The sequence below is a fragment of the Artemia franciscana genome, chromosome 5, assembly GCF_032884065.1.
Source record: "Artemia franciscana chromosome 5, ASM3288406v1, whole genome shotgun sequence".
NCBI lineage: Eukaryota > Metazoa > Arthropoda > Branchiopoda > Anostraca > Artemiidae > Artemia > Artemia franciscana.
This window is the reverse complement of record NC_088867.1, coordinates 56,133,580-56,148,955: the sequence shown is the minus strand read 5'-3', so window position 1 is coordinate 56,148,955 and position 15,376 is coordinate 56,133,580. Positions and strand designations below refer to the sequence as shown.

The following is a 15,376-nucleotide window of genomic DNA, read 5'->3' as shown; positions in this document are numbered from 1 at the left end:
CCCAACTTCATAAGCTAAAATAAAAAACATAACAGAGGAGTAAAAAGTCTATCTTCAAATCAATTCAATTATAATAATATTTTAGATGTCTCACTTTCCCAAAACTGCTTTGCCCAACTTCATCAGCTAAAATAAAAAACATAACAGAGGAGTAAAAAGTCTATCTTCAAATCAATTCAATTATAATAATTTTTTAGATAGCTCACTTTCCCAAAACTGCTTTACCCAACTTCATCAGCTAAAATGAAAAACATAACAGAGGATTAAAAAGTATATCTTCAAATCAATTCAAAAATAATAATTTTTTAGATGGCTCATTTTCCCAAAACTGCTTTGCCCAACTTCATCAGCTAAAATAAACAAGAGCTAAGAGCTCATATGGCACTTGTGACGAGGCGAGAAGAGCTAAGAGCCAAGAGATCATATGGTATGAGCTCTAACAAAATTCTATGAATCAATAGATTGATTTAAAAAGGAAAATAAGAGGCTTAATGCCGGTCAAGATTTAAAATAAGAGCTCTGAGTCACAAAGTCCTTCTAAATATCAAAATTCATTAAGATCCGATCACCCACTCGTAAGTTTTAAATACCTAATTTTTTCTAATTTTTCCTCTCCCTTTTGCCCCCCAGATGGTCGAATCTGGGAAAACGACTTTATCAAGTCAAATTGTGCAGCTCCCTGACACGCCAACCAATTTTCATCGCCCTATCACGTCCAGAAGCACCGAACTCGCCAAATCACTGAACCCCTCCCCCCAACTCCCCCAAAGAGAGCGAATCCAGTACGATTCTGTCAATCACGTATCAAGGACATTTGTTTATTCTATCCACCAAGCTTCATCCCGATTCCTACACTCCAAGTGTTTTTCCAAGATTTCCCCCTCCAAATCCCCACAATGTCAAAAGATCTGGTCGGGATTTGAAATAAGAGCTCTGAGACATGAATTCCTTCTAAAAATCAAATTTCATTACGATCCAATCATCTATTCGTAAGATATAAATACTCCAATTTTCATGTTTTCCAAGAATTCCGGTTCCCCCCTCCAACTCACCCGAATGTCAAAGGATCTGGTCGGAATTTGAAATTAGAACTTTAAAGCACAAGATCCTTCTAAATATCAAATTTCATTAAGATCTGGTCACCCTTTCGTAAGTTACAAATACCTCAATTTTCAATATTACCCCCCCCCCCAATTCCACCAAAGAGAGCAGATCCGGTCCAGTTATGTCAGTCACGTATCTTAGACAGGTTTCTACTCTTCCCATCCAATTTCATCCTGATCTCACCGCTTTAAGTATTTTCTAAGATTTCCGGTCCCCCCAACTGCCCCCCCCCCCCAATTACACTTGATCCGGTTGAGATTTAAAATAAGATATCGGAGTTACGAGGTCCTTCTAAATATGAAGTTTCATGAAGATCCGATTACTCCTTCGTAAGTTAAAAATATGTCATTTTTCTTATTTTTCAGAATTACCCCCCCCCCGCAATTGAGCGGATCCGTTCCAATTATGTAAATATTCCCCCAATGTCGCCAGATTCGGTCAGGATTTAAAATAAGAGCTTTGAGACACGATATCCTTCTAAAAATCAAATTTCATGGAGATCCAATCACCCGTTCGTAAGTTAAAAATACCTCATTTTTTCTAATTTTTCAGAATTAACCCCCCCCCCCAACTACCCCAAAGAGAGCGGATCCGTTCTGGTTATGTCAATCATGTATCTAGGACTCGTGTTTTTTTTTCCACCATGTTTAATCCCGATCCCTCCACTCTAAGTGATTTCCAATTTTTAGGTTTCTCCCTCCCAACTCCCCCCCCCAATGTCACCAGATCCGGTCGGGTTTAAAATAAGAGCTCTGAGCCACGACATCCTTCTAAATATCAAATTTCATTGAGATCTGATCACCCGTTCGTAAGTTAAAAATACCTCTTTTTATTTTCAGAAATACCCCCCCCCAACTACCCAAAAGAGAGCGGATCCGTTCCGTTTATGTCAATCATCTATCTAGGACTTGTGTTTATATTTCCCACCATGTTTCATCCCGATCCCTCCACTCTAAGTGTTTTCCAAGTTTTAGGTTTCCCCCTCCCAACTCCCCGCCCCCATCACCAGATCCGGTCGGGATTTAAAATAAGAGCTCTAAGACACGATATCCTTCTAAACATCAAATTTCATTGAGATCCGATAACCCGTTCGTAAGTTGAAAATACCTAATTTTTCTAATTTTTAAGAATTACTCCCCCCCCAACTACCCCAAAGAGAGAAAATCAGTTGCGATTATGTCAATCATGTATCTGGGACTTGCGCTTATTTTTCCCATCAGGTTTCATCCCGATCCCTCCACTATAAGCTTTTTCCAATATTTTAGGTTCCCCCCCTCCAACTCCCCCCAATGTCATCAGACCCAGTCGGGATTTAAAATAAGAGCTCTGAGACACAATATCATTCCAAACATCAAATTTCATTAAGATCAAATCACCCGCTCATAAGTTAAAAATACTTCATTTTTTCTATTTTTTCCGAATTAACCGGCCCCCACTCCCCCCCCCAGATGGTCAAATCGGGAAAACGACTATTTCTAATTTAATCTGGTCCGGTCCCTGATACGCTTGCCAAATTTCATCGTCCTAGCTTACCTGGAAGTGCCTAAAGTAGAAAAACCGGGACTTTAGGTTTTCCCCCTCCAACTCCCCCCAATGTCATCAGATCAAGTCGGGATTTAAAATAAGAGCTTTGAGACACAATATCATTCCAAACATCAAATTTCATTAAGATCCAATCACCCGCTGATAACTTAAAAATACTTCATTTTTTCTATTTTTTGCGAATTAACCGGGCCCCCACTCCCCCCCCCCCCCAGATTGTCAAATTGGGAAAAAGACTATTTCTAATTTAATATGGTCCGGTCCCTGATACGCTTGCCAAATTTCATCGTCCTAGCTTACCTGGAAGTGCCTAAAGTAGCAAAACCGGGACCGACAGACCTACAGACCGACAGAATTGGCGACTGCTATATGTCACTTGGTTAATACCAAGTGCCATAAAAACATAACAGAGGAGTAAAAAGTCCATCTTCAAATCAATTCAAATATAAGAATTTTTTAGATGGCTCATTTTCCCAAAACTGCTTTGCCCAACTTCATCAGCTAAAATAAAAAACATAACAAAGGAGTAAAAAGTCTATCTTCAAATCAATTCAATTATAATAATATTTTAGATGTCTCACTTTCACAAAACTGCTTTGCCCAACTTCATCAGCTAAAATAAAAAACATAACAGAGGAGTAAAAAGTCTATCTTCAAATCAATTCAATTATAATAATTTTTTAGATGGCTCACTTTCCCAAAACTGCTTTACCCAACTTCATCAGCTAAAATAAAAAACATAACAGAGGATTAAAAAGCCTATCTTCAAATCAATTCAAAAATAATAATTTCTTAGATGGCTCACTTTCCCAAAACTGCTTTGCCCAACTTCATCAGCTAAAATAAAAAACATAACAGAGGATTAAAAAGTCTATCTTCAAATCAATTCAAATATAATAATTTTTTAGATGGCTCATTTTCCCAAAACTGCTTTGCCCAACTTCATCAGCTAAAATAAAAAAACATAACAGAGGAGTAAAAAGTCCATCTTCAAATCAATTCAAATATAATAATTTTTTAGATGGCTCATTTTCCCAAAACTGCTTTGCCCAACTTCATCAGCTAAAATAAAAAACATAACAGAGGAGTAAAAAGTCCATCTTCAAATCAATTCAAATATAAGAATTTTTTAGATGGCTCATTTTTATACAAACCCTAAAAGAATATACTTGCATATTAAAGGATAATGAGGCCTCCCCACTTCCCAGAAGGTTATAAAGAAATCCACATTATTGAAAAATTCCAGCATGCTCAAAGGGAGAATAAGGGGTTTTTCAGACCCTCCCCTTCCCCATAAGACATCAAATTTCGAAATATTAAGAAAAAAATCATGATATTTTTGTAGAAAAATCCTCCCCCTCCTGCAAACAATCTTTACTTCTTTCTCTAAGAAAAATTAAAGTGGGCAACAGGGGTTTGAGTGGCATTGGAAGAGCCACATATCCACTTTGTAACTCAAATTCTACATATCCACGATTGAATCAAAATTCTTGCTTCAATTGAGCTAAAATAAGATGCCACAAGCCCACTTTTTCATTTAAAATATTTATAGGGGCTTCAAACAATGTAATCTACAAGAATCAAACTGTCCTAACATCCTATAGGTGCATGCTGATCCCACCTTTATGGGAAAGTAACAGGCTACTTTTTTTGGACATCCAACTGTTCTTTGAAAATCTTTCTTCAAGTCTTCCAAGAACTTACCTCCTCTCCTCGACCCTGCATACTTTTTTATGTTATCATCTAATTACTGCATCTTGATTGTTTTACATTTTCTGTTTTCCAATCCCCTTCTACGCTATAGGCTATATGCATAGTCCTAGGCTATATACAAAACCTTGCTGACTTTCCTGGTTTGCAATTGTTTTTGTTCTTATTTCTCACAAACAGTTTAAAAAATAGTCAATATATCGAAATTTGAAGATACAAAAAAAAAAAAAACCAAATCAGCAAACCTTTGCATGTAAGGTGGTGCACAAGTAGCTAACCATAATAAAAAAAAACATGAAACGCCAAATGAATCAGTCAACTGAAAACCATGCATGTCAAATAAACCAGCCAATTTGAAACCTAGCAATCCTGTGCTCTGAAAACTTTTTTCTTCCTTATTCATTGGGTGAATAGCTTTTCTTACATTGGCTTTAGTCAAAACTGGCAGATGATTTTTTGGTAATTACAGAATGTTTTGCTTCTAATTATTATTATTTTTATTTATTTTTACAATTTTCATAGTAGCAAATAGCTTTGTTTTTCACAAGCCAGCTGAGATTTAAGCTGGACAACACAAATTTGTCTTGTACAAAAATTTTCAGCAAGTAGGGTATAATAAAAGTAAGAATTTTCCAATGAAATTTTTACTGCGTACAGTAAAATTCATAAAGTGGCCACATTGATATTGCTCAACATGAAATTCACAATTGAACAGTTTTATTCCACATCACAGGCCAGGCATTAGCAAATCCAAAGCCGATTAACTTACGTCTCGTTTGAAGTTTTCTTTTTGTAGAGTTTTATCTCTCTTGATTGTTTATTGATTAACTTACAAACAGTACAAAATTTATTTTTCTTAATTTTAACTCAATATAGGCATTAATGATGCTTATGTTTCAGAGAAACGAGATTTTCTATGCTGCAAGCAAACTGTGACATAACTTATAGTAGGGGAAAGATACGGAAAAAAAAATGGTCAAACCAGGAAAAATTTTTACAGAAATTATTTTTGCACCACTGTGTTCAGAAAAGAGAGCTGTACAACATATCAAAAATCTAAATCTCCATCCCGTTGCGAAATTCCCTTTTTTTCACGTTTTTTGCGCCTATTTTTTAGATACTTCCAGAATCCGAGAATGAGGAACCGTGAAAAGAAAAGTAGTTTATTGATGGTTTCCCTTTTAAGAAACGATTGTTTTTGTGCTCTTTTATTAGACAGAAACATCACGTTTAATCATTTAATTCTTTTTTATGTTTTGTTTTTATTTTTGTATGAAGTAAAAAAAAAAAAAAAAAAAAAATCAAGCGACACACGATCACGGGGTATTTTTCGAAGAGGAGCACGAATTTTTCAGTTCAGAATGAGGGTTTTCGTTGTAACATTCACCAACAGCTCACTTATTCCCAGTTCTCTTTTTTAGATGGCTGAGACCGCAGTTTTATGTCCCCTTTGTGAACGTTCAATAGACACCTCAGAATCGTCGGTACTGGCAGAAAAAGGAGCTACGGCGATCAATGAAGCTAGCAAAACGAGAGGTACCAGCATCTCTGTCGAGGCAAGGAACCAAGTCCATGTTGCTTGCAGAAAGACTTTCACAAACAAAATATACCTGTCGAAAATTGAGAATGAGAGACGACGAATCTTGCAAGAAAAGACGGAAGCAGAAAAAGTGGTACTCCGATCACAGACTCCAAGTTTCAACTTCCAAGAGTGTTGCTTTTTCTGCACTACGAGAATAAATCTCCAAACTACCCACAGAAAAGGACACGAGTGGTACAAGGTTCGGACTAAAGACTTTGAAGAGAGTATAAAGGCAGTGTGCAAAAGCCGTGATGATGATTGGTCAAATAACGTTTTCCGCCGAATATGTGCAGTGTCAGACCTGCACGCAGTTGACGCCATTTATCAGGCAGCCTGTTCTTCTATGTTTCGATTAAATAAGAGCCTTCCAGCCAGATTTGCGACGCAAGAACTTTTTGGAATACTCGAAGATACTGAGCCAGATAAAAAACGTCCAAAAAGGGGGAGGCCAGGTCACGATGAAAGATATCAGGCGTTTTTGAAGCTGGCTACTTTTTTCGAAGAAAATGACGAAGAACAGTGTACAGTCAGTGAACTTGTTGTTAAAATGGGAGAGCTTTTGAATGGGACAGACCTTGAACCGTACTGTAACAAGTACTTGAAGAGCAAGCTTCTGGAATATTTCAGTGACCAGCTAGTATTTGCAACTATTGACGATAAGGCTGACGTGGTGAGATTTAAAAGAAAAAGCATCAGCGATACTCCAGAATTTTTATTACTTGGACAAAACCGATAACGAAGAGAGTGAGAAAATCAAGCTTATTAGAGCAGCAGCAAAGATTATCAAAAGTGGTATCAAAGGACTGCCAGCACAGAAGGAATCATATATGACCGCAAAGCAGATTTCTTCTGGAGAACAGCTGGAAGGCTCTCTACCTGATAGCCTAATGGTGTTCTTAGATGAAATATTCGTTGGAACCGATATTTCCTTCAAAGTGCTTGCCGATGGCAATTCCATCGTTCAAGCAGCTCGCCCGCGTGCCCTCATTTGTCCACTGCAACTAGGCTTAGCAGTGCAACTGGATCACCATTTCAAGTCTAGATTTCTTATTGACACTTTACACAGCCATGGATTCTGCTCCTCCTATGCTGAAGTCCAGAAATTTAAACGCTGTGCATCAGTCCATGATGAATCTAGCCTTGCAGGAGTTACCTCCGCACATGCTGTGCAGCATGTAGCTGATAATGCAGATCACGATGTTTGCACGATGGACGGAAGAAACACTTTCCATGGGATGGCTCTGCTAGCAACAGTCACGCCTCCTCTCATTAACAGCCGATCGCCCATTCCGAGAGTTGAAGTTTCATTAGATGAAGTAGCCCAAAAAGGAAGCTGACAGTGCTTTCAAAGGTGCAATATGAGAAGATCCCTGGCAAAAAGTCAACGACCCGTATGCCTCACTCGATCAGCTCTGGTTAGCTACCGGGTTCCTGAATGTCCCAAGGCCGAGCTGGAATGGATTCACGCAGTCAGTTTTCTATAACCAAATACATCATGAAACGGGAAACCTTCGCAGCAAGGCAAGCGTCTTGTTTTGCCCATGATTGACCTCCCGTCTAGCAACGAATCCTGCCTGTACTCAACCTTGCGCTTTAAAGCTTCGCAAGGCAGAACCTACGGATTCACACCCGTTCTCACATTTGACCAGCCGCTCTGGTGGAAGTCTATGAAGATCCTCAAGTCCGACACGACGAATGAGCTGAGTAGTATTGTTCTCAAGTTAGGCGGTTTTCATTTGATGATGAGTTTCGTCGGATGCATAGGACACCTCATGGAAGGTTCTGGTCTGAAAGAGGTTCTGGAACTGGTATACACGACTGGTGCAGTGCCGCACATTCTTTCTGGAAAAGCGATTTCTAGAGCTGTTCGAGCTCACATTCTCGTGAGCTCGGCCATATATGCTCATCTCCTCGAAGAAGAGCAAGCGACGTTGACGTCTCTAGACATGTCTACTGTCTTCGCTAACGTACTGGATGGATACCTCCCACCCGAAGATCTCAGTCATGATCCCCAGCTCAAGCAACTTGAAAACTTTCTCAAGCAGAGACGCCAAGACCTGCTGACTCAGAGAACTGCGAAGCTCTGGTTTCAGTATCTTGACATGGTTGGGATACTGCTTAAGTTCATACGTGCCGAGAGACTAGGCCTGTGGGATTTGCACCTACAATCTGCAGTAGAGATGCTTCCGTTTCTAGCAGCATCTGGACATAACCTCTATGTCAAGTCGGTCTGGATATACCAGCAAGATATGGCTAAGCTTCAAACTAGTCACCCACCAATCTTCGAAGCATTTGAACAGGGAGGTCACAACATTAGAAGATCAGAGCGACACTGGGCTGGGCTCTCGGCAGATCTTGTCATCGAGCAGGAGTATATGAGAAGTCTGAAAACATCGGGCGGTCTTACAACTGGAGGTGGGATGACAGAACAGCAGAGAGCCATTTGGATTCTGTCAAGACCAGCATGCCTGGAGATCAACCTCTTGATGCAAAATTTGACAAAAATTGGTTACTCGACAAGTGAGCAGCACCGCGACATGAGTTCCAGTAGAAAGGAGCGTGACTTCGACGATACCCAGAAGCTCGTCGGATACTTCGGAGAATCTTCTCCGTTCAGAGGTGACAATCAGCTTAGAAACATTGCCAACGGCATAACTTCTTACCAAGATGTTAATGTTGACGAGGCCGATGTGGCTGGAAAGTTGATTCTAAGTAAGATGACGGGAAAAACCTTGAAGGAGCAAGTCTTCAAGCAAAAAGACCAAGTGACCCTAATGAATGCCAAAAAGGCGGGGTCCTCTGTGGTAGCGCACATAGATCCGGCACTCCTTTTCCAGCGGTTTATAATAGTAGCCCAACGAACTGACCTCCGAGAAGAATACTTCAAGTACGAACTTTGTACGATTCCTCCTTCTCTTTTCGAAAGCGATGGCCTTATGAGAAATGCAAATAAGCCAGAGCTTGCAAAAGCGATCTTTCTGGCTTGCGGGATTGAGACTCAGTCACCCTCAAGACCTGCTTCTGCGTGTAACATCGTCTTGGATGGTGGTTCTCTTCTACATCGAGTTCCATGGAAGGTAGGGTCAACCTTCAAGGTCAGCTTTGCTTCATACGTCCATTACATACAAGCAAGGTACCCTAGTGCGATCGTTGTGTTTGACGGATATGAAGGTGGTCCAGCAATCAAAGATGCTACCCATTTACGTCGAGCAAGGATGGTTGGCAGTCAAGTCTTTTTCACCGAAGAGATGACCCTCTGCATGAAGAAAGAAGAGTTTCTTTCATGTAAGACAAACAAAGGACGTTTCCTGAAGCTGCTCGGCAACCATTTGGAAGCCGTTGGTTTCCGAATTTTCCACTCGGAAGGAGACGCCGACGTTCTGATTGTAGAAAAAGCCGTAGAAGCTGCTAGTCTTACAGACACAATCGTGGTTGCTGATGATACTGACTTCTTGGTTCTTCTGATCAGTCGATCAGATTCGCGTTCCGGGCGTTTATATTTCTCACCTGAAGCTAAGTTTGGCGGTACTAGTTCATCTTGGAATATTAGTGAGATGAAGCAGAAGCTAGGAACAGATGTCAGCAATCTGATACCGTTCTGTCATGCCGTGCTGGGTTGTGACACAACCTCTCACCTTTACGGAATAGGAAAGGGCAAAGCCGTTCAGCTGCTACTTTCCAACAAGAGTTTCAGGGACAGCGCTTGCTATATTTGGCGACAAGCTCGCATCGCTTGACGATATTGTGGCATCAGGAGAACGAGCATTGTTGATACTGTACGGTTGCCCTGATGTTTTGAACCTGGACACTGCCAGAAAGCTAATCTTTCACAGAAAAGTGAGCACTGCCACCACTTTCGTGCATCCACAAGAACTGCCATCGACTCAGGCAGCAGCGAAGTACCACTCGCTACGTGTCTACTGCCAAGTTCAAATCTGGCTCGGTAACCCAGTAGACCCTTTACGCCTGGGATGGAAACTGCAGGATAACGAAGTTTTTGCGCCAATAAAAACAGATCTCCCTGCCACTCCGTTTCAGCTGCTGAAAATTATCAAATGCTCGTGTCGTATTGACGGCTGTGATAGTGAAAAGTGTACCTGTAAGAAAAACGGACTTGAGTGTACTACAGCCTGCCGTACCTGTAAGGGAAGCTCGTGCAACAATTCGAAGTTTCAAGAAGAAGAACTTAGTGAAGAAGAATAACAGTTAATTGTGATGATGAAAAATCTATTTCCTATATTTTGATGATGTGCAATTTTTATATATTTGAAAAATAAGATAAAAGCTTTTCTCTGAACACATTAAGTTAGAACCTACCTTGTCTCATGGTGTTTGGCGCTGAGGTGTTTCGTCATTCCTGTTTATTGTTGTTTAGTCTTTTTTTTTCTAAGCCTTTCGTTTACATAGCCAAATAGACTACAACGCTGGTAAGAGTTTTTTTCCTCAAAGACACAGTTTTTTTCCCCCTTTTTTTTTTTTTGCTGATAAATATTTTTCTTTTGGTCAGGTAACGAAATGAGTATCAGAAATGAATTCAGAGCCAAAAGCTGATCTAAAAAGATGTGTAAAACATTACAGTTTACGTTTTTAATTTTTTTTCCCGGTTTTTGAGAAAATAAATAAAAAAAACATTAAAAAAAACAATTTCGCATCGAGCTATAGATTTAGATTTTGGATATGTTGTTAAGCATTTTTTTTCCGGTCCGGATGGTGAAGAAACCATTTTTGTACCAATTTTTTCTCCTACTATTAGTATGAATTTTTTCTATCAAATGACATTGAAGAGATCTTCACAGAAAAAATTCTGCATTTGAGCAGCATAGCGCAAATACTGTATTTTGAATGCCCATTTTGTGCAAGGATGGTAATTTTTCATGGGATTCATCCAAAATCTTTCTTGAAATTTTCAATTACTGTGAAACAAGATTTTCTAGTAGTAAGACTTTCCAGTGGAGCATCAAGATTAATTGTGCTTGGTACCACTGATGGGCAGAATGGTCCTGAGCATTTGCATATTAAAAGTCAACTGAAATTCAAGTTAAAATAAATATAAATAAATCATATGCACAAACTTACAGACTGTACTATGAATTTTAACAATAAATGGATTTCATGTTTGGAACAGCTATTACATTATAAAATAAGGTCATTGAAATCTGAAGCAAGACAGAAAAGTTTGTTGTTAGCAAATAATTTAAAAAATAACCAAAAAGATGCTCTTGGCATATGAAGTACCAATAAAATAGGGCTATACCAACTGGAACCTGCCCAGAAAAAGGTCTATTACCTCACACTAAAGTAAAAATTATATTAGTTAGTACCTTACCCTTTACCCTAGAGTTATAGCCGGCAGTAGGGGAAGGGGAGGGGATATATATTGCAATGATATCACTTAGTAGCCTATACTGGGGAAGTGTTGAAAGGGGCAGTGAATGGTATTTTTATCTTTTAGATAGTATTTTAGTTCAGAAACTAAAATTTAGCGGCCTAAGTGAAGGAAATTCATATATTTAAATGATTTTATATCTGAGCTAATTCCAAGAAGTTTTCTTGACAGTAAATATATATTACAGAGCAGGAATAAGATCAATTTTACTTAGACTTAGGATTTAACTGATTCAGTGCCATTGCCCAGTTATGATGCATGATTTTGCAGGAAAAACCAGACAAAATCTTACAGAAATGCAAAAAAAAAAAATAAATAAAAAAAAAAAATCATTTTAGCACACAAGTACAACCACTAGAACTTAAGTTTATATGTGTCTTCTAATTTTATTATCTATTAATTTAGGATATTTTATGGAGTATTCAACTTGATTAGCCTAATCGAGGCATTAAATTTTGCAAAATAGAAGGGGTTGCACATTGCTAGACATAAAAGTACAGTTCAAGGCATTTACACCCCCCCCTGGTAAATATCCCCAGCGTAAAATAGTATTTTCTAAATTTGAACATTTTATCTGAGCTTTTTTTTTCTTCTGTGGGGGGAAGGAATTTTGGTACTTGTGCATTAAATGCCACTCACTCAAGTTTACACTGTATAAAGCATGAGAACAAACTGGTTTCTTTCAGCTTAGCATGAGACAAGACAAAGACAAGTGACAGATAGCCTACATGGGAAATATATAATTTGGGCTATATATTTGTACCTAAGAGGGGGGGGGGTAAAGTATTTGGAAAGTTTGAAGTCAGAAAACAACCTTTAGTTCACAATTTGCAGAATAACTGTATTTAACACAATTTGCATATGGACCCACTATACATCACCCCGCCCCCCTAATGTGCAAATATATAGCCCAGATTTGTTTCAAAGTAACAAATAAAATGGTTTGTTCTCGAGTTTTACATGGCATGAACTTGAGTGAGTAGCATATAATACATAAGTACCAAAGTTCCTTCCCACTACAAAAAAAAAACTCAAATAAAATTCTCAAATTTGGAAATCCTTATTTTCCTTGGGGGTATTTTCCATGGGGGTTGTTTCTGGAGAGGGGGGGGGGTAATGCCAGCCACCAAAAGTAGATTTTTGAACAATTCTCACCTTAGATAACATTTTAGAGGTCTTCAATGTATAAAATATGACTTAGTGTGCAATCTCTCCTCTCAGGTAGATCCACAAAAGACAGCTTAGAAATCAAAACAACTTATAAAAAAACTTAATTTCTTCTTTCTTTTTTTTTTGAAAAAAAAATTCAAAACTCAATGTGAATATTTGTAAAAGTACTTTGAAAATTACAAGTGGTTAATTTGCAGTTTTTCTGTTATTTAGTTAGGTAGATAGTGTAAATCAGCTAGTTAGTTAACAACAAGTGAAAATGACATCATTTTTATACAATCCTGAAAAAGGCTTATATCAGCTTTGCCTCTCACTCAGACTTTCTATCTTGGCTTTTTCTCCAATGAGCCATGGCATACAACTAGATGCATTTTTCTATGCTCTTTCTAATATTTTCATTGCTTTCCTTTGTAAGTCTTACTTGCAGCTCTTAAAGTCACACCTTGTTCCTTATTAAAAAATGGTTACCAAACATTCTAAAAATTAACTTAGAATAACCACAAATTCTTACTTATCTCATACTAAAAATGCACTGCTTCACCTATCTCATCCTAAAAATGCACTGCTTCACTTAGCCTCTAATTCCAAGGTGTCAACATTCAGTGCCAACACCTTGGAATTTAGCTTATGTGACCACATTTGTCAGTACATAGGACAATTTTGTTGGTCTATTCCTTTAATCTCCCCTCCAAACTCAAAACCCAAGTGCACTCCTGACCCAACCCCTCCCCTCATGGATTAGTAGATTATTCTGCATATTTAAACTATATTTTCAAAATCATAGAGTGACTATTTTCTTTGTTATTATTTTACATCAAATGCCAATCAATTGGCAGGAAGAGAAGAATCATGCTAAGCTAAAAAATAAAGGGGCATCTGCTTAAAGTGGAATGTATATTTGTCCATGATGGGGAAGGAGGGTTAAGTAAATCTATGCACTTTTATTATTGATATAGGGAAGTATTTTTTTTTTTAAGTAGTTTTCAGAATTTTAGGTAACCATGGCAAATTAGAAGGAACAAGGTGTCACTTTAAGGATCCATTTAAGAACTCAGAATAAAATTTATAAAAGAAGCACAGAAACAAATCAACTGACATGTTCATATTTTACCTAGCTAAGTAATAGGAGAGACTCTAAACTTAGGTTACCTTATGATGAAGTAGTTGCAAGACTAAAAGAACAAGGGTTGCCAATTTTATAATTTTTTCTTTGGTCTACAAGCTTCTGGATATTTTATTTTCATAAATAGGCTAAGGCTAGATCGTCACCAATGAAAATTAAATGCAGTTTTCATACTTACCTGCAAAATGGCACAGTCTTATGAAATTCAAAAGGATATTGCAAGTTTTGAATATGGCCAAAACCTTTTTTCTAACCTTTACTAGGCTACAGTTGGCTTGGAAATTACAAATCTTTTATTTCCTTAAAATTATGTTCTACTGAAAACTAAATTTAGAAAAATGGATTATGTAGGCTATGGTTTCTGAAAAATTGTAATCAAATCATAAAATTGATGGCCAAAAAACAGTTTTGGCACTATGATAGAAAATACCCTTTCACCTCTGTGGAATTTTAGCTCAAGGGTTTTGCATGGCAGTTTAATTTGAATTTTTTTTTTTTTAAGACTAGCCTGGGCTACATTAATGTAATTGAAATAGTAGGTCTAGGCTAAGTGATTATTAGCCTACATTTGTATAGAACATTGAATAGTAGGCTGTATTGCTTTTTTTTTCTATTAATTTCAATACTTTAACATAAACTTACTTTCCCAGTTTTACCATCTTCAGTAGAAGCTTAGAATAGGAGATACTGAGAGGGAAATGTTATAAGAAAACAATTCTTACTTCAGAGTTTTATTCACCAATAACTACAAAATGGAAATACAATACTCTTATTCCCCCTCAAAAGGCTCCATGGCCAGGGATACAAAAAATACAATATAAGCAACAACCAAAAAAGAGAACAATAGCCAAATAACATATAAGATGAAAAAGAGAACATACCTGAGGCCTGGGAGTCAAAGTGCAGAGAGGACAACCATACACCATGAACAAACACTCAGGGAACATCAACTCCTCAGAGGAAAAGAAAAAAAAGAAAAAAGAAGCTATTCTGTTCGATTCTTTACTAAATGATCCTTAAGAATCCTTTTAAAAGTCCCAAACGAGTGGCATCTCTGTACTGAATTCCAGACCTGTTGACAAGCAATGAGGGATTGAAATTTGAGTGAATAGTAGGGGTAGGTGGAATACAGATATTATATGAAGAACAGAGGCTATATGGAGGTGAATCAGAAATAAACATGGGAGTTTGTTGAAGATTGCCATGAAGCTGATGAAATACAAAAGAAGCACAAGAAATAATGTAAATAGACTGTAGACTTAAGAGCAGTGTTGGTGAGGAATAGCCTATGCAGAAAAAGTGTAGTTATTCAATACTTAAATAAGCACAGGTTATTTAAGTATAACTTCTGCCATTGTTAAAATCCTGGAAAAAGTGGTAAATGAGGAAATCCTTAGATTGCTCCAAGCTGATGGAAGCATCATGAACTTAATGGGATACTATCAACCAGCCAACATGGTTTTACACCAAGAAAGTCAGCAGAAACAAATTTGCTGGAGACTTATGATGTTATGACAGACCTGATTCATCAGAGCCTACCTGTGGATGTCTGCTGCTTGACCTTGCAAAAATGATGGAACTTTCTTTGACAAAACTGAAGTTGGAATGTCTCTTGCCTCCCTATATTTTCCCTTGATTTTGTTGGATCAAGCAAAAGCATTTGACAAAGTCACACACCTAAGGCTGAAAAGAAAGCTTCAAGCTTGTCACATCCACTTGGACATCATTGAATGGATTGTAGACTTCCTGAGAGAACGAA

At 37.9% G+C, this 15,376-nt stretch overlaps 2 protein-coding genes across 3 annotated transcripts in view; one reads left to right on the top strand and one right to left on the bottom strand.

The window, feature by feature from the left end:
- LOC136027618 (esterase FE4-like) overlaps nt 1–15,376 on the top strand; it is a 191,316-nt gene that overhangs the window by 105,486 nt on the left and 70,454 nt on the right. The gene's annotated exons all lie outside the window — the stretch shown is intronic.
- Nucleotides 1–15,376, bottom strand: part of LOC136027616 (proline dehydrogenase 1, mitochondrial-like) — a gene marked incomplete at its 3' end in the record, with an annotated part of 64,871 nt that overhangs the window by 41,462 nt on the left and 8,033 nt on the right.